At 49.2% G+C, this 18,766-nt stretch overlaps 1 protein-coding gene and 1 pseudogene across 2 annotated transcripts in view; one reads left to right on the top strand and one right to left on the bottom strand.

Annotated features, from left to right (window-relative positions):
• Cgnl1 (cingulin like 1) overlaps window positions 1-18,766 on the top strand; it is a 142,248-nt gene that overhangs the window by 84,749 nt on the left and 38,733 nt on the right. The window lies entirely within an intron of this gene.
• LOC147821820 (U4 spliceosomal RNA) lies at window positions 3,053-3,127 on the bottom strand (annotated as a pseudogene).

Consider the following 18,766-nt stretch of genomic DNA (forward strand, 5'->3'; position numbering starts at 1 on the left):
CCAAAGATAAAGGGGAAAGGGTTTATTTAGCTCACAGTTCACAGAGGTTTCAGTCCTTAATGGGCTGGCACCAAGGCAGGGTGGCACATGGCAGAGGGGCAACGGCTCATGGTGGTAGAAGACAGCAAAAGCAACAAGGGAGCAGTGGAAGGGCCCTCAACAGTGTCTTTCTGCCCGTTTTATCTTTTGTAGATTACTTAGGGCCGGTGGCACTCACACCCTTAATGTTAGTACCCTTGAGCCCAGCATTGCACCATGAATCAATCACACACTCTAGATCCAGCCACCTCTGAAAAAGCCCCAACCAGCACCGCCTGAGTCTTTGAGGGGGAGCACCGAGACACAAGCCATCACAGAGACGATGTCAGTAGAAGTACGTCTTGGTCCCTTTCTCACTGGGGGACTCCACACCTGACACCAACAAATTAAAGGAGGAGAGGTTTATTTCGGTCACACTGTTAACAGTCCACGGTCAGCTGGCTCCAGGGAAGGACAGCACGGAAGAGAGGGATAGCAAGGACAGCTGCTCATGTCATGGCAGGAGGGAAGCAGAGGGCAAAGGGAGGAGACAGCGAGGGAGGTAGTCCCTTCCAGCTCACACGCTAGAGGCCTGGCTTTCCTGGCCTCGCCTTCCAATGCCAAGCCAACTGTAGCCCCATCATCATTTAATCCCTTTCCACAACCCCTACCTCTGTGTGTAGTGGGCTTTGGTGGGCATTCAGATATGAACCATACCTAGGTGGCCCCCAAGCAGGTTCCCACGGACCTGGTGGTGCCAGGCTCCTCCTCCTTCTCCCTACTCCCTTCACCCTCTGTGTTCCCGTCAGATTCTTTCTTCACCTAAAGCTTTCTCACTTTGGGCTCCTCCTCTGCTAAGGTGACCATGGAGGGTACACATGATCAGAACTAGAGCCCAATGTCTCTCCAGGACCCGGGCCTGGCAGTGAGCGGGCTTCTTCATGGGGGAGGGTAGAGGACCTGGAGGGCCTCATCTGCTCCGCCTCCACTGCGCAGGGGTGAAGTACAAAAGATGAGCTAGGTCCAGCTCATTCTGCTGCCTCAGCGGCATCACGGACATTTCAGAACTGCATCCAGCCCTAGCTCAGAGCACAGTGTGAAGATTAAGGGTCGCCAGGTGCTCCTTCAGAGAGTGCTTTCGGTTTGTTCACACCCTGACATTTCTGCATAGGTTTGATCTGAGACTGCTCTCAAGGCACAAATAGGAAAGTAAACATATTTATGAAAGATTATGGAAAAAAAATTTAAATAGAGCCAATTTGGGGGAGAACAGGGACAAAACGAAGCCCAGCTGCATTGTTGAAAGACCCGGCAGGTGAATTAGATACTTGGGTCCTGAATTTCCTGGTGGTCAGAGTGAAAAAGGAAATAGCAGCACAATGATGGTTTCTATTGTTCACGAGGGGAAAAAAATATACCATTTCCTCAAAGGAAGTAAAGCTTTGCTTGACATATAACTCTGGAATTTAAACCCAAGTTTCTGTCCTAGCCTGGGGGTATGGGTACTCCTGAGCAGAGAGAGGAGGTAGGTACCGAGCCCCAGACAAGCCCCCGACATCTCTGGGTGCCTCAGACTTACTTCTCACAGAAAGAGAAGCATCATTGTCCCAGAGATGTGGACAGCTGCCAGGGACGGGCATTTAGTTTCCCAATTTGACTTCCTTCCCTGTAGAGAAGTATGAGGTCACATCTGTTTTGCACGTGGGAGACAGGAGCCAGTCGGGCTGTCCTGTGTGAGTTTACGAGCTTTTAGGATTCTGAAGCCTGATTCCACATCAGGAATTAACAAGGCAAGGAAAAGTAAATGTATTAAACCAGAATTAATGCTTTTAATAGTGAGTTCATGGTTTCAGATTTGCAGTGAGGATAATGGTGTTAAAGTTCTGTCATATTAATCCTCTTGTCCTTCTTTTGAAAAATATTAAAAATTCAAATGAGATCTAAAGAGAGAGAGACTACCCCTAGAAGTCACCCAAAACTCCAGTCAGAAGCACTCAACTCATGCTCCCTTCCTTTCCACGGGGTTACCAGGCCAGGAAACTGGGGTCATAGGCAGATGTGGCAGGAATTTCCCAGTAACGAGTGACGGGACTCTCAGCCTGTCCTATTCACTTGTTTTTCTCGACAGAAGACACACTTATGGAGTCTGTAGGTGACCCAAGGCTGGCAGACAGCCCAAGTGCTAAATGGCACACCCAAGATGCAGAATGACCTCAGTGGATGGAAACAATGGATTACAAATCTACTTGATTAATCCGGAAGAGATAAATGACATCTGCTGTTTCCTTCTCTTTCATCTTTACAGTGCCCAGTGGAGGGTCCATAGCTCAGTAGGACTTCTGAAGACCCTCAAGCTCCTTTCCCTGGGAGGAGCACAGAGACACTTGTGTGTGTAAGCAGATGTGCTGTCAGATGTGTAGAAGCCTCTTATGTACGATTTAGTGGAGTCAGGGAGGTCACATCTTCTTAAATTCTGTATTATTCTTTCCAGCAGCTGTGGTGTAGGAGGTACTTGGTAACTTTGTATAGCAAATAGAAAGTACTTACTGAGCGCCAACTATATATGTGCCATTGGTCCAGGCACTGGCGCTAAGGAGATCATGGAGACAAGATCTAGAATTCCGAGCGAACCAGGCTTCTCCCCTAAATTTGTGTAGTCGATGATAATGTCACATGCCACTGCTGTAGCCTCACGGTCTGTGAGGAGGAATATAAACCTGAAAGTCACTTAAAGACTAGATCCCCAAGGCTCCAGACCATCATTTTTATGAGCCTGCATCCCTGCCATTTCAAAAATTTTGCATTTATAGGCTCATTCAGACACTTCTTATTTTCAAGGCCCAGCCATGGAATGAGTATTTGTAACTGGATCATGTGTGAGATGTGGGACTGAGAATGGCTGTATTCCTAAGTGGAGGCCAGGAGGCTTTATTCAGTATGGAAATACAAAGCCACGGAATTCTCTTCTCTCTTTGTGTCTAGGTCCCTGCTCTGGTTCTGTGAGTCTTGGGTGTGAAATAATCACTTCTGCCACTGCTTTGTTCTCAATTAGCAATAATCGTGCCTCGGATAAACCTCATTGACTATGATACTGCCACTGCACAAAGTTTCACTGCCTTGTTCTTTACCCTTTGCCTCCTCAACCCTGCACCTGGATGCAGCGTTTAACACCCCTCACTTAGGAGTAGCTTATAATAAACTTACACGAGGCCATTAGAAATAGAAACATAAAATGTAAAAGCATGAAGAAGGATGGGTTTTATTTGGGCAAAGGACCTAATCCTATGAACTTTCTGTTCTTTCTCTTTTAAGCTGAATGGACCTGATTCTTCATTTTAAACTAATTATAAATGGTTGTGTTACATTTTCCATTCCACACAACTGGATTGTATGTTTCGGTTTCTTCCTGGACTCTAGCCATGTGCAGCGGTGCTCAGTGAACAGCTGGCACCCAGTCCACAGAGCCTGGCCAAGCGCGTTCCCTGGAAACTGGAGTTGTCTAGGCATGAGCTCAGACCCTGGCGTGCTTGCTGTCCCTCTAAATACCTCCATGTGCTTCGTGTGTGATGCTCTGAAGCCAGACGTGGTCCCTCTTCTCCTCTCTGTGCAATAGCTGTCTCTTTGCTCCTTTCTTAGGATGTTATCACCCATTTCTGGTGTGACAGGAGCTATGGAGACAGTTGTCATCACCACTACTAGAAATTACTCGAAGGCAAATCTTTACTTCTCTTTGCATCCTTGTGGGGGCTTTGTAGGGTAGAGAATCAGTTCATGTCACCTGGCCATACTCTGTGGTCCTCAGCCCATGGGTGTTTCCTTTAGTTTCTGCAGGAAGTTTTCCTATGCACCCACTGATGTAGCTGTATGTAGCCCAGAACTGGCAGCTGCCAGCAGCTGGGCTGTGTTCTGCGGCTCCTTGGCCTAGCTTTCCCAGCCGGCTTATTTACTACCAAGTGCTCCCACTGCTGGTGGTGGTTGCATTATCAGCTTCCTCTTGAGCTACAAGGTACAGTGACTCAAGCCTCTGGCAGTCCTCAGACCTTAAGAGTGCTCTGAGCTGTCTGTGAAAAAGCCTCCCTTCTATGTCACAAATTCCTCATGCCTATCCCCTGCTTGTTTCCTTAAAATCCAATTTTTTGTAAAACCTGAACATCTGGCTTTAGACCTGTGAGAACTCCCCCAGAATAGCCTTACTTTGCCCTTTTGACCTAGGAATACTCCCAAGGCAAGAAAGAAAAGGATGGTGGTACTGGGATATGTAAAAAGCATTGCCATCTTTCTTTTTTCGCCTCTAAATATTTGATGAACACCTTGGGGGAGGTTCTTGTAAGCACTAAGAAGGAACATTGAACTAACCCACCTTGTCCTGAGAGGTGCTTTTTCTGTGATCTGAGTTATGACCAGCATAACGTTCCCTGATGGAGATCGACTGTAATAAAGTTTTAGTGTCCCTGATCTGTTGTAATTTTAGTTAATGCCATGTGAAGCGTGAGGGAATTGGGAAGGCATCTATTTTCATATGAAACCATAATTTTGGAAGCACATAAAGCAACTAATTGACCAGAAAAATGAAAGCAAATTTCCAGAGGCCAAGAATGTCTTAAAAATGCTGATAAGTGTTGCTTGTCAAAGCAAAACTGATAACGGGGAATGACTGTGGAATGGAGCCCCCGTGAACTCTGGGGAGTGGAGATAAATGAGCGAGGGAACAGAGGAGGGAAGTGTGTATTGTCAGGGAAAATGTTCACAGAGTAATTCCAGAGCATTTCCAGATGGGTTCACAAAAGCAACAAACACGTTAAATAAAAACAAAACCCAAGTAGCTCTCTTTTCTTCTTTGTAGGGTCTTGAAACCAAAATGTGACTCTTTCCAAGAGAACTATTATAATTATCAACAGAATTAGCTACAGAGCAGATTGAGAGTTGCGCTTGGTATTTGGGTCAAGTACGGCCTTCTCCTCCACACTGCATCTGTTGTAGAAAGAATTATCAAGGCCCTCAAGAGGTTGGCGGCTCTAGCTAATTATCAGTGTGCTTTTTAATACAGTATCACATTGGTCATGTTTTACTGGTAAAAGCGTGAGCTGGCATCAGACTCACCTTGAATCCCGCCGGCCTGATTGCAGCACGTCACTTAACAGGTTTGTGCCCTAGTTTCCTCATCAGTAAATTGGGGATAATAACAGGGCTTAGCCCACAGAGCTGCAGTGAGGCCGAAGGGAGACAATACACTCACGGTTGTTGGCAGCACAGTGTGTAGCGCACCGTACGTAGGCACCAGGAGATGGTGCTCAGGGTGCTGAGGGACCCAGCCCTGAGAGTTCTCTGTGGCCTCCGTGCAGGGCAGCTTCGGGGAGGGGACGGTCAGAGCCACCGCCTGTGGGTCAGCAATCAGAACAGAGTAGCAGACCTGAGAATAAGAGGACCTCTGGCCTCCAGCGCCCCCGTGCCCCTCCACCTTCGACGGGGTGGGTGGCCGAGGAAGAGAAGGCCAGGAGTAGGAACCTTCTGGTGGGTTCCTGTGGGCGCCCGGTACATCTGGTGACATCAAATAAGGGCACTGGGGACAGCGTCTGTTCAGCGGGAAAGCACACCTTGAGCAAGAGGCCTCTTTGTTTGCTCCAGTGCACTTTGTCTGCCCTGGCAGGCGGAATTGGCTGTTTGTTTTGTGGAACAAAGAACAGGCCTGGTTAGGCTGGGGGTGGGGTGGGAACAGGGAAGGCCTTGGTCCTGAGGCTGCTCGGGGGTCAGATGCTCCAAGAGTAGCATCTGGCTGTGTCTCCCGGCTTCCAGTAGGGAAAAGAATACAGACACTTACAAGCTTAAAGTTGGATCCCACAAAGCCAAAGGCCACAGAAAGGTCTTATGTGTTGTAAATAGGAAAATTGCTGGGGATGGCTGCTAGCAGTCTCAGACTGGGATTAAGGAGCGGTCCACAGTGTCCAGAAACAGGTGGGTCCCCCAGGTTTGGAGCATGAAGGTGGGTTGAGCACAGGGCAGGCACTGCAGAGTCTGCGGTGCTGGCTTCAATCTCAAGACCCTGACCGGCAAGCACGTGTGTGTGCAGCAGAGACGTGGGTCAGCGCCACACACGCATGGGATGGGCCCTTAGTGTTCCTGTGGGCGGGAATCCTCCCCGGAGTGGGCACGTCCCTGTTCCCAGGGCCCCCCGCTTCATGACAGGCAGAGGAACACAGATGCCATTCTCCTTGTCCTCGAGAACTGGAGACCCCGTGGTCTAGAAGAAACCAGAAGGCAGCCCGCTCCCCAGGCCCCAGTACCTTGGCACGTGCTGTGGCCACCTCTCTGTTCTCGCTTTCCTTCCCTCTGTGCTGTGGGAAGAGCTTAACTCTTTCCACCAGGAGAGGGGTCCCCTTCCCTCCTCTCCCATAACAGGGGATTAGCTCTCCACCACGGAACCTGACATGGCACGTTGTCCTTTCATTGTCACCACAGTTATACTTCAGATTGATCAGTGGTACCATTTTTTTTTTTTTTTTTAATATTTACCTGGGGCCAGGAACCATTCAGCCTGGTGAGCAGAAATTGACGTGTGCTTTCTGTCCTCAGAGAGCCTGTGCTCTGTGGGAGAGAAAGAGGGAAACACCATACCAGTCAATAAGAAGTGCAGGTGTGACAAAAGCTCCTGGAAGAGAAGGGCTGGGAGTTGAGCCAGTGTGGGTAATGAGAGATGGAGCAGGAGCGAATGAGGTAGAGCCGTGGCGGGGGAGTCTTCCAGCAGATGTGTGTGCGCCTTCAGGTGGGACGGAGCGTGATGTAGGTGGGAACTTGAGAGGGAGTGGGTTGGAAGGTGGGGCTGGGAAGGCAGGCAGCCTGCAAAGCCCTATGGGCCAAGTGACAGTCTGCTGTTTGTTTCGCCGTCATGGAAAGCCACTGAAGCCTTTCAGCATGACCTGATCTGTGATTCCAAATAGTCTCCTGCCCTCGTGTGGGGAATGGATGGGAGAGGGCGAAGAGGGAAAGACCAGTGAGGGGCCGTGCTGCTGTCCAGGAAGGAAATGTGGGCAGCTGGGACTGTCCTGAAGGCAGAGGAGCTGGAGAAAGGAGAGTAGGTCTGAGACAGATTTGAGAATTCCCCGTACCAAGTTAAATGGCTCTGCTTTTTATAGGGCTTCTCAGAGCATTTACTATGTGGACAAAACATGGATTGTGATTCTCTAGGACTCTAATAAGATTTTTTTCCCAGAATTATATGACCACGATTCTTGTGTTCTGTGAGAGTCTTTGGAGATGAGCCCCGTGTTATAGAATCCCTCCTTTGGGGTCCTTTCCACAGAAGGTTCTGGATGTTCCAGGAAGGCCTGGGGTTGAGAAGCCTGACGCAGCACCTGACCTAGAGCCTGGTCACAGCGTGAGTGGGACTGGGCAATCAGAGTCAACCAAGGAGCTGTGGGGCCAGGCTACTGGGACAGATTCAGTGTGGTGGTGCGGGGAGGGTCATACGGGGCTCTGGACTGAGAGCGCCGTGGTGGAAGGGCTGTCTCGGCAGGGTCCTTCGGGAAGAGTCCTCTGGAGGCTGGGTGGCCAGGAGTGTGCTGAGCTGCAGGGTCTGGCTTTGCAGATGCAAGTGGGTGGGAAACTGGGCCCAGGGAGTGTGCATGGGGTGCTTCTCTAGACTTGAGGCGAAAACTTGTAAGATGCTTTTCTTCACGCCCTTCCCCTTGGCAGGCAGCCACTGTCAGTAGCAGAAAGCAAAAAGAGAAGTGCTCTTGTGTTTTGCTGTAGCCGGATAAGCAGAGGGACATGTGGGGAGCCCTCAGTTCCTGGGCGTGCAAGAGAGGTGTGTGTTCCACTGGTGTGGTTCTGCTAAGATGATATCTGATGAGGGAGAGAGTTGGAGCTGCGGCCATTGGGTCCCTGCCTTGGCGGGAACTTCACTGGGTGACTTTGGACGGGCTGCATATGCTCTCCAGGCCCCACTTGGCTTTTCTGGAAAGTGAGTGGCCCCTTCCACGTCGAGAGCTCCGGTCATCCCAGGAGCAGCTCACTTCATGATTGGGGCAACTGCCAAGACCCGAGACTCCCAGAGAACTATGTACTTTGGCAAAAAATTTGGATTGAGAATGGAGCCTTTATTTGAAAAAAAAAATACCTAGCATTCAATTCACACATTCCTCTGAAATTTAGGCATCGTTTCTGAGGCAAAGGTACGGCAAAGTGAGGAGACTTCATTCAGGACAGAGTTTTTAGTAATGTCAAACTAAACAGCATCCTAATGAAGGAATCTGCTAATTGAGTATTCAATTTAGGAACAGAAGGTGCTAAAAATTTATTTTTGTGTAGGGTGTTTGGAAAGTGAAAGAATTTTTTCATAGAGACATTGTTATAAATTGGGGTTAGGCTCTCAGGCCAGCTAACAAAAGTTGATTTAGCTCACAACACCACTAAAATAGTGTGTCTTAGCTGTTTAACACACACATGCGCACACACATGGAAATAAAGTGTGTGGTCTGGAGTGTCTGTGCGCTTGGTGACCATCATATAACTTGACACCTGGAAATCTCTGTGGAGCTGATCACTTCACAACCTTGGCCGAGTTCCTGCCTGCTGGGTGCTGGGTGCTGGGCTCTGGGCTGGGTAGGAGCGGGCAGATGCAGGTGCTGCTCACAGTCCATCTTCCAGCCTGCTGGCTCTTGGTCAAGCTGCATCTGGGCTCCTTTGCTTGTGAGTGTAGCAACTGCCTAATGAATCACCTTACCTCTCAGTGCCTTGTTTCCTCATTTAGAAGGAAAGGATTGTGATAGTTGGTCCCTCCCTGTCGGGGGGCTGAAGGATGAGGTGGGAGGGCCCACAGGCCGCACTCAGCGGGTGGTGCTCCGGCTGCCTGGCCCAGAGCTTTGTCCTCTGGTAGTGCTCACCTGGGACAGGCAGGGGATCAGGCTGCTGATCTGGTTCCCAGGTACAGCCCTGTGAGTGTGAGTGGGGCTGGTGGCCATAGGACAGAGGTGTAGGAGAGGAAGTGCGGCTGAAGGCAACGTTTGTCTTCCTGTCTTGGGAAATCAAGGTCTCACTTACTTAGAGAGGGATTGGGGCAAGAGACGAGCTTGGGAGCCATCTGGGAAGCACGCAGAGCCCAGAGCGGCACTGCAGGTACCTAGGTGAAAGGGAAGAGGGAAGGGCCTGGCAGCCGTAGAAGGGGCGGGGCAGGACTGACTGTCTCCAGGTTCCTGCAGTGTCACTCGGGTAGGAGACCGGGAAGGCTCGGCTGGGCCCCTGAGCTGAGGGTGCTGAAGCTTTGTTTAGTTGCTGGGCTTTAGTTCAAGCCCCACGTTTCATCTTTGGTCTCCCGAGGCAGTTTTCTGTGAGGGATCTGACTTTCACTTACTGGGGAACTTCGTCCCATGAGGCAGGAGTTAGGTGGCATTCAGGGTGGTGATAGGCTAGACTCTCGGGGAGTATTGCTTTGATATAGGGCCCTAGACTTTGAGGGAAGACTTGGTGCTACATGTCAGTGAGGAAGGGAGCTTCTGGAAAGTCTTAAGACAAGGTAGGGTGGTCTGAGGGTGGGCTTGAAAGGCCGAGCGCTGGAAGGACACCATGCTTGGTGGGCCCCTCAGCACTGCAGGCATCCAGGCCTCGGCTCGGCATGAAGGACAAGCTCTCACGCTGAGAGCGCTTGGGGTACAGAAAGGTTTTGAGAAGCAGGGTGCCTCCAGCCCCTCGACAGCCACTCACCTCTCAGACAAACATCGGGAAGGTGAGGTGAGTGTTGGAAATTCCAGTTAGGGTTTTATCTTGAGGAATCTGGTGTCACCAGAGGGCTGACACTCTGTGACTTGGAGTCAGTGTGAATGCAGGAGTGACTCTCCAGGTCTGTTTTCTGCAGAAATGGAAACTTCAGGAGGCAGAGAGAGGGAAGAACCTTTATCTGCTGTGCACACACAGCTACTCTAACGGCAGGACTGGCCATGGCCTCGGGGACATGAGACCATTGTGCTCCAGAGCTTCACTTTGACAGGTGATGACTTCTGTTTCCTTTGGGGACACCTTTAACTCTCTCATGGGACTGTAAAGTCCTCAGGGACGGTGCTGTGCCTCATTCCACTTGTGCCCTCCCAGAGGGTGGACAGTCTGTGCCATGTGGTATTTTAGTCCTTCATTGGATTCCCGTCTCCTCTGGAGGTTGTGGTAATGAGGTTCAGAGAGGCTGTGCCTCGCCTTAGGCCACACAGTCACAGGGTCCAGCACAGAGCTCCCCACCAGCCTCCAGGCTCCTCCCTTCAAGGCCAGGATGCATAGTTTGAGATGCTTTCACTGACTCAGGATTTTGTGGCAAACGGCACTTTTCAGGCTGTGTGGGCTGTTTCTCCCCAGAGCCTCACTGGAACTCATCAGGGCTGGGGCTGGAAGGGGCTGCCTGGCTCTGTGCACCCTCAATGCTCAGTGGGCAGGAGCCTAGCAGTGATCTCTTCCAGTCCTGTTTGGCTGGCTCCAGGATGTCTCTGTCTGCATACTGTGTCCAGGGGGAGGGGGGCTTCTCTAACTCAGCAGGTCACCTGGGTTGCTGTGGGTGTCTTTGAGGTCAGGCTGGCATGCAAGCTCCCCGAGGTCAGAGTCCCTTGGCAGACCTGCTGGACCCCCCCCCCCCGCCCCCGCCATGGTACTGGTAATTAAACCCAGGGCCTTCACACTGCACTACATCCCTAGCCTTTTCCTTTCTTCTTTTTTTTTAGTTTTTATTTTGAGACAGGGCCTTGCTAAGTGATGAAGTTGCCCATGCTGGGCTCAAACTTTCCATCCTCCTGCCTCAGCCCCTCAGAAGGCTGGGATTACAGGCATGCACCACCATATCTGGCAGACCCAGTACTTTTGGCTCAGTAAATGGCAACCTGTGATGTGGCTTCCTGGAGAGCAGGCAAGGACTGGGCCTTCCATGCACATGGAGTGGGTGCCTTGGTGTTCTGGGGCCACATAGAGCACTCAGAGTGAAGGGCTAGGTTGGGGTGCACAAAGATAGGCAGCTGGCACCTGGGACAGCACTGTGCTGGAGCCTCCACAGATGCTGAGCACCGGTACCACCCGAGGTGGCATCGCTTCCTGGCTTGCACAGCAGGAAACCGCTCTGCTTTCACAGCTGGTCCCCATGGTGCTTTGGTGTGCACTGCATGCTTGACCGGATGTGGCTCGTTTCACACACATCACACCCATCCGCCGTGACTCTGTAAGGTAGCAATGTCACTGCCTTTTCAGAGTTGAGAGTGTGGCTTGGCAGGGGTGCTTGACTGGCAGGTGGCAGAGCCAGGATGTGAGCCGAGCCTTGCTCCACCAGGCTTTGTCTGTGTTACAGCCCTGCTGGCTCCAGGGGAGGAAGAGGCTCAGGGCCTTATCTCTGTAGGCTGTGTGGGTCTCCGTGGGCCGTGGGACGGGAGTGGGTGCCTGTGACCAGCACCTGGGGCTCCCCTTTCTGTAGCACATTGGAGCATGCCCTGGAGACTCCTTTGATTGGATGCAGTCACTCCGTCCCTCTGTCGTTCCCAGCTCTTTGGAGGGATAAGGTGGTATTCTGTCGTTCTTTCAGAACAGGGGGGATTGAGTGGGAGCTGAGCCCACAGCCTGGCTGGGAGACAGTGGATCTGAGGGGATGGAGCCAGCGAGTGGCCACACCTTCTTGGAGACAGTGCCTAAGAGGAAGTCTGTGGTTTGTGCTCCATAGCCTCTGGGTGTGCAGAGTAATTCCTTCCTAAACATGTTTGCTATTTACATAGTGACTATGCTTTGACATTTTGCACTTTTCCTTTCCTTTTTCAATGTGTTCAATGAATGGATCCATGCATGACACCCTTGCTTCTAAGAAAGACCAAATTGTGACTCAAAGGAATTGTTTCTGGGACATAACCTCAAGTGAGCAGGCAGCCATCCCTGCATCGCGGTACTTTTGGTTTGGGCTGTTTGCCCTGCTGGTCAGCTGGAGCTGGCTGTGACCCCAGCAGGAAGCTGTGACTGTGTCCCGGGAACGGCCAGTTTGAAGGAGGAAAAAAGGTCAGCCCTGTGCGTCTGAGTCTCGGGTGGTAGGATTCGGGCTCCAAGCTTGCTCAGAGCACTGGCTCAGCGTGTCACCTCCCCGCCAGCCAATGTCAGTCCTGTTCTTTCTCCAGTCCTGCTCAGCAGTGTTCTTGCAGCATGAAGGTAGAGGGGGAAAGGGAAAAGTTTTCTACATGGAATTTGTTCTAGTTTGAAAGTGAAAAGAGGCACCTATGGAAATGACTATCAGATTGAGAGTTCTTGGTCTCAGCATTTTTATTTAAGTTTTAAAAATAGCATAGTTTCTATAGTTCAGCCTTGATCCTCAGCAATTATGGGGCGTATGGTAGCAAAATGGGAAAGTGTGAGGATTTGCTTCCACAAATAACAAGATTCGTGGGAAGGGGAACTGTACAGAACAGAGGCTTTGACTGGGGACTGGGGCATCCAGATCTGGAAAACTTGTTGGTTTATCTTCCTCAGAAATCCTGTTCAACCTGTTTGACGTGTGTGCTGACGGTGAGCTGGTTCCTAAACATTTGTGAGGCCCTGTGGTCTGTCTGTGACCAAGTTAATCTGAACAGGAGTCTCACCCCTTCCCCCCCCACCCCCATTTCTTCCTGGGGACGCAGAGCTGTGGAGTGTGGGGGTGTCGGGGTGGAGCCCCTTCCCTGGCCTCAGCTCCTTGAAGGCTGCAGCACAGCGGGGAATGTTAGGTTCTCTAAGCAGAACCTTTCTGTGCTGGTCACGAGGTTAGCTTAGGCTGTGGCCCCCACGGGGAGGGAAATGGTGCCTTATAGGTAGGAGGTAATTTGGGGGTCTTTTTATCTCCCGGGGACTGAGAGGACCCAGAGAAACTGGGGAACATTTTGTAAGAATTTTTAAAATTAATAATTTAGTATTAAAAACATAAAGCGAAAGTGTGGCTGAGTGTGTGTGACCCAGGCAGGCCTGGGTTCCCGTCTGCTGAGAGGGAGGATGCAGCCCTTGGGCGGCCTGGACCGTCCTCTCCCTTTCCTTCCCCAGAGCTATCCCAGGAGTGACAGGAACCCCTCACGACCAAAATAGCGCTGTCCCTCTGGCTGGAGAGTTTGCTGTTGCTCAGGTGGGGGAGGTGACGACAAAGCCCATGGTCTCCCACACACTAAGACTGAGGAGGGGACACTAATCCGTGACCCTCACTGTGCAGATGGCAGCCCATGTGTGCAACCGTCATGGTGAGAAGGCAGGAAGCTTACTGCCGGTGAGCCGACTTGGGGACCCTGGAGTGCTGCTCAAGGGGGACCCTGCCAAGCGGGGTTGCTGGTGAGATGGAACCAACTGGCCAGCCTCCCCTCCCTGGACTCCTGGCCTCCACGCTCCAGGTGTTTTCACTATTCAGCAAAACAGGGAGACAGAAGGAAACAGGAGCCAGCATAGCAGAGGGCTGTTAATTAGTAAAGCCGAGATGTCTGCATGGGGACGAGGTGGGAGGCCCTCGGCTATGTGGTTACTTGTTATCCATCGGGACCGAGGCGGTATGAGGTGTCAGCCCTGTGACCAGGCAACGTTCAGAAGTGGCCACGGGGGTGCTCTTTCCTGTGGTTTCAGGGGCCAGTGTGAACATTCCTCAGTGTGGGCGTTAACTCATGAAAATGCGCAGTCACTATTTGCACTCAGCAGTGGTGCCTGGCAAAGACTGGGATTTTGCTCTGTGTGTGTGTGTGTGTGTGTGTGTGTGTGTGTGTGTGTGTGTTACAATGATCTATTACCTCTCTGTCCTTTTATATCAACCATTAGAGCACATGGTTAAAGGTAAAGTAGAAAGTAGTAGAAATTAGCTCAAAGGAGTAGAAATTTGGGGATTTAATACATTCATATATGCCATCTGCCTGTTTAGGAAGAATTTCTTTCTTAGTTGCCATCAGTTTACCAGATCAACCTTGGGAGGGAAATGGGCCTGTATTTTGAATGCATTAGTCATGCAAGAACCTGACTCACCCCAAAATACAAAGGGGGTCCCCTTCTTTGTGTGGCTCAGCTGCTCTGGAAGGACTATTAGAAGATCTCTGAGGTCTCGTTGGAGACATCATGTAGGCTTGATCTGTGGCTGGTGAGGTGTGCAGATGGAGGCCCGAAGCTCAGGGTACGGTTCAGAACCACAGTGCGAGGCTGGACTGAGCCTCTTCCTCTGGGGACCACATAGGGGTCTCGTTGGCCTGGCAACAGTAGTCATGGCGCCCAGAGGAGCAGTGGTCTCATTCAGCCAGACACTCACTGTAATGATGAGAGCAGCAGCTTCACCCCATGACAGGTGGGGACCAGGTTAAGTGGCAGCCGCACCGCACTCCTCTGCTATTAGAGAGGCGTTCTTAGATGCGAAGATGAAAACTCCATGCTGGAGGTGACGGGTGAATGTTACCTGGGCTGGGACCCATGTTCGAGTGCTAGGTGGTGGGGAAGGAGGGTACTCGGCAATGTCACAGAGTAAGAGTGGCAACTTCCTGGGATATCATACACACAGCGTCCTTAGCACAAAGAGATGTGGTGGAGAACAGAAAACGTCACGGTGTGGATGGCAAGATGGACGTTTTTTGTGGAGAAACCAGAGTCTCGAACGGAGTTGTCACAGCACTCGGGGTCTCTCCATCAGCCCACGCAGGACTTCTCTACCTCGGAGTGCCTGGGAGGAAGTTGCAAGTCTGGGCCATCTGGGCCATTTCCACTTCGTTATCTGCGATGAGAGGTGAGCTGCCTGAGCCGAGCCGGCGTGGGAGAGTTGGCCTCTGCTTTGTTTGTACAGCTGCTCTCGGGGCCCTGGCTCTGTGATCTTTCGTGGCCCAGAAGCGCCTGTGAGTAGGCCGGACAAGGGTTTCCAGAGGCTGGAGGAGGGGAGAACTTGGCCATGGAGGATGCTGTACCCATGGACAGTCAGTCTCTTAGAAGGAAATGTGTGTTATTTTCTATATTTATTACATGTTGTATTTCCATGGTTCAAAATTCAAAAATCAAGGGCCTGGGATTTAGCGCAGTGGTTCCGCTGCCTGCCTCGAAAGCACAAGGTCCTGAGTTTGATCCTTGGCACCAAAAAAAAGAAAACAAAATTCAAAAATTATAAGATGGTTTGTGATTGAAAGAATCTCTTGACGTTTTCCATACACTTAATTCCCTCCCACATTTTACACACATAAAAGTATGCTGTGTGTCTTCCGCCCCTTGCTTATTCCTCACATTCTTTTTTTTTTTTTTTTTTTTTTATTGCACGCAAATGGGCTGCTGGGCTAGAAGAGAGTTTGCTGGGGCAAAGGGAAGGTACATTATAATTTTGATAGTAAATTGCCCTCCAGGAGCACCTATTATCAACGGGTGATGAGAAATACCCCTTTCTTCAACCACCCACATACTGTGGTAACAAACCTTTTAATCTTGGCTGCCGAGAGGTGAGGAAATGATCCTAGTGCAATGTCTAGTGATGGCTCAATCTTGAAAAACAATAGACGATAGCATATTTGCTATTTTTGCCTTAGTGGTGATGACCTAGTGCGGTGTCACCCGACTTGCTGGGGTGGCAGAGGAATTGGAGTTGATTTTGTTAAGTACTTGTGGCTGCCTGCATGAGTGAGTAACAGGTAAAACACTGAGGAGAAAATTCGTATCAAACTTCTAAATGTAAGCGTTACACAAACGGTATGATGCAGCTAAGTGAATTGAAAGCGTGCTGTTTGGTTTCTTTAGTGATGATGTGCAGAGCACTACAGACATAGCACCAGTGCCTTATGGGATCACAGTGTCCCTGCTGGTGGTCTGCTATATATGAACATCCTTGCCAACTCTGGTCCTGCTATGATTCTGTTGCCTTTGACACAGGTGCAAGACAGACTTCAGCCTTTGGAAAAGATGATGCATAGACTAAAGCATTTCAGAGTCAGGAGACCTTGGGGGTTCTGGGACTCTTTTTCTTTCCTTCACCGGGAAGTCACAGAGAAGAATTTGCATGTCATACTTGCATTGAACAAAGGTGACTTTTTTTTTTTTTTTAAGATTCCAGGTAAATTAGGTAAAGTTTCGGGAAAGGGAAGTTTGTTCTTGGATTTTATATATAAAATAGTAAACTGGGTATGTTTTGGGGCAAAGGTTCGTTGAGGACAGCAGAGTATTTCTGTAAAAATTTGCCACCAGAGGCTTATGTTAAATTATTTGTATGCATAATGTGGGTCACCACACTGCAAATGACTTAGAGAAAAGCATGTTATCACTCTACAAATAATCAAAGCATGCTGCGCTCCGGCGCACAGGCTCCCTGGAGTCAGACAGCACATGCCATGGGTGAAAGTTGGGGTTGGAATAGCCCTGCCAGCCGTGCGGTGAGCCACAGGCTTGCAGACCAAGTTCTGAATATCAAAGTACACTTCAGGTGCCTGAACCCAGCATGCCAGGGGCTGGTTAGGCCCAAGCCCAGGTTAAACCAGGTCTGGTTGTCAGGGTCCTTGGTGTTCCTGGGCTCCTGATGAGTACTCAGTGGCCACAGGTGTAAGTGTTCTTTGCTTTATTCAGAGTTTTGGGTTGATATCTTGAATCTCCTCTTCTCTTATTAACACTTGAGCAATCTGCCTGGCCACTAGGATAAAACATCATCTCTCTCCACCACCCTCCAGATCTTCCTGGGCTCTGTTTTTTTGTTTTCTTTCAAAAACAGGTATATTAAGATATGCTTTATGTAACATGTGATTCAACTATGTAAAGTACGCAATCTAGCTTTTAGTATGTTTACAGTTGTATGGCCATCACCACTGTCAACACTAGAACATTTTATTACCCCCGAAAGAAATCCCATACACATTAGCAGTACTTTCTGCACCTTCCCCATCTTCTGACCAACCACTAAGCTACTTTTCGTCTCTGTAGATTTATTTTCATAGGGATTGCATATATATGTCAGTATAGTGTCTTTTGTGACTGGCTTCTTGCAGGTAGCATAATGTTGTCAAGGTTCACCTGTGTTGTAGCACATACCAGTGTTTTTGTCCCTTTCTGTGGCTAAACAACATTCTATTATATTCTAGCATATAACATCCTATTATATGAACCCCATCTTATTTGACCATTTATTTGTTGATGGACATTTGGGTTGTTTTTACTTTTGGATACTATGAATAGTGATACTATGCAACATTTGTATACAAGTTTTTAGGTGAATGTATGTTTTTATTTCTTTTAGGTACACACCAAGAGTGAAGTCATTGGCTTATAGAGATCTTTGTTAAATGTTTTGAGGAACCACCAAAACCATTTTCCAAAGTGACTATACAACTTTATATTCCTACCAGCAGTGCTTGAGTTTAAGTTCTCTACATCCTCCTCAGCATAGTTGCTATCTTTTTAGTTATAGCCATCCTAAGTGGGTATAAGTTGGCACCTCTTTGCAGTTTTAATTTGCTTTTGCCAGCTAATCTCATTGTAACTCAGCTACATGGCTCTAGTGGGCTTCTCAGAGGTGTAGAATGAAATATCTAGGTAGTGGGGAAAGAGGGGGCAGGCTGGGGATCTGCCCATCCACTGGACAGACCCTTTATTGTCACTACTGATGTTACACATATTTCTATATGCTTTTGAACTTCAATATATCTTCTTTGGAAAAATGTCTCAACTCTTTTGACAATTTAAAAATGGGTTATTAATTATTATTATTATTATTATTATTGCAGTACTGAACCCAGAGCTTTAATCTAAGGTAACACCCCCGCCCTTTTCTTTTTATTTTTTGAGACAGGGTCTTGATAAATCTCTGAGTTGATTAGGCTGGGCTTGAACTTTGGATCCCCCGTGTCAGCCTCCTAGAGTATTAGGGTTACCTGTGTGGGCCATCATGTCCAGCTCCTTTTCATTTTCTTATTAAGTTGAAGAATTCTTTATATATTTTAGGTATGAGTCATTTATCAGACATATGATTTGTGAATGTTTTCTCTTGTTCTCTCATCATCTTGATGGTATCATTTGTACCCCGGAAGTTTTTAATTTGAAGAAGTCGAATTTATCTCTTACTTCCTTTACTTGTACTTGGTGGTGTGGCTAAGAAGACTTTGCCTAACCCAAGGTCACAATATTTACTATGTTTTCTTTTAGAGGTTTTTTGGGGGCTAAAGATGTGCTCAGTCACAGAGTACTTGCCTGGCATGTATGAGGCCCTGGGTTACACTTTTTGCAAAAGGTATATGGGTTTCCTCTTCCCTTTAAGTCTGGTGTCCATTTTGAGTTAGTTTTCATGTGCTGTGTGAGGAAGGAGTCTTGCTTCATATGTGTGACTGTCTGGTGGTCCCACTGCCATCTGAGGAGGGCCGTGCTTTCCCCCTTGGCCCTCTGTGGCACCCTTGTGGAGAAGCTGTTGACATAAAGCTCTGTGTCTCGGGGCCGGGGATTTAGCTCAGTGATTTCACTGCCTGTTGCGCAAGCACAAGGACCTGAGTTCGATCCCCGGTACCAAAAAAAAAAAAAAATTAAAAAAAAAAAAGCTCTGTGTCTGGTCTCAGTCCTAGTCCAAAGTCTATGTCTGTGCTTATGCTACACCACCCTGTCTTGGTACTTGTCGGTTTGTTTTCTTGTCTCTTCCAGGGAGCTCTAGGGCAGGGGTGGGCAATCCAGGGTTTTTCTTTCCTTGACCTGATCAGCTATTGGCACCTTGGTTTTCTCCCAGCACAGCTAGCTGACCTCATTGTGACTCCAGTGGGCTTCTCAGAGGTACAGAATTGGACATCTGGGTAGTGGGAAAAGTGGCTCTGGTCAGAACATT

The sequence above is a fragment of the Heterocephalus glaber genome, unplaced genomic scaffold, assembly GCF_053883595.1.
Source record: "Heterocephalus glaber isolate CG9 unplaced genomic scaffold, H.glaber_assembly_v1.0 deba00001689, whole genome shotgun sequence".
NCBI classification, from domain to species: domain Eukaryota; kingdom Metazoa; phylum Chordata; class Mammalia; order Rodentia; family Bathyergidae; genus Heterocephalus; species Heterocephalus glaber.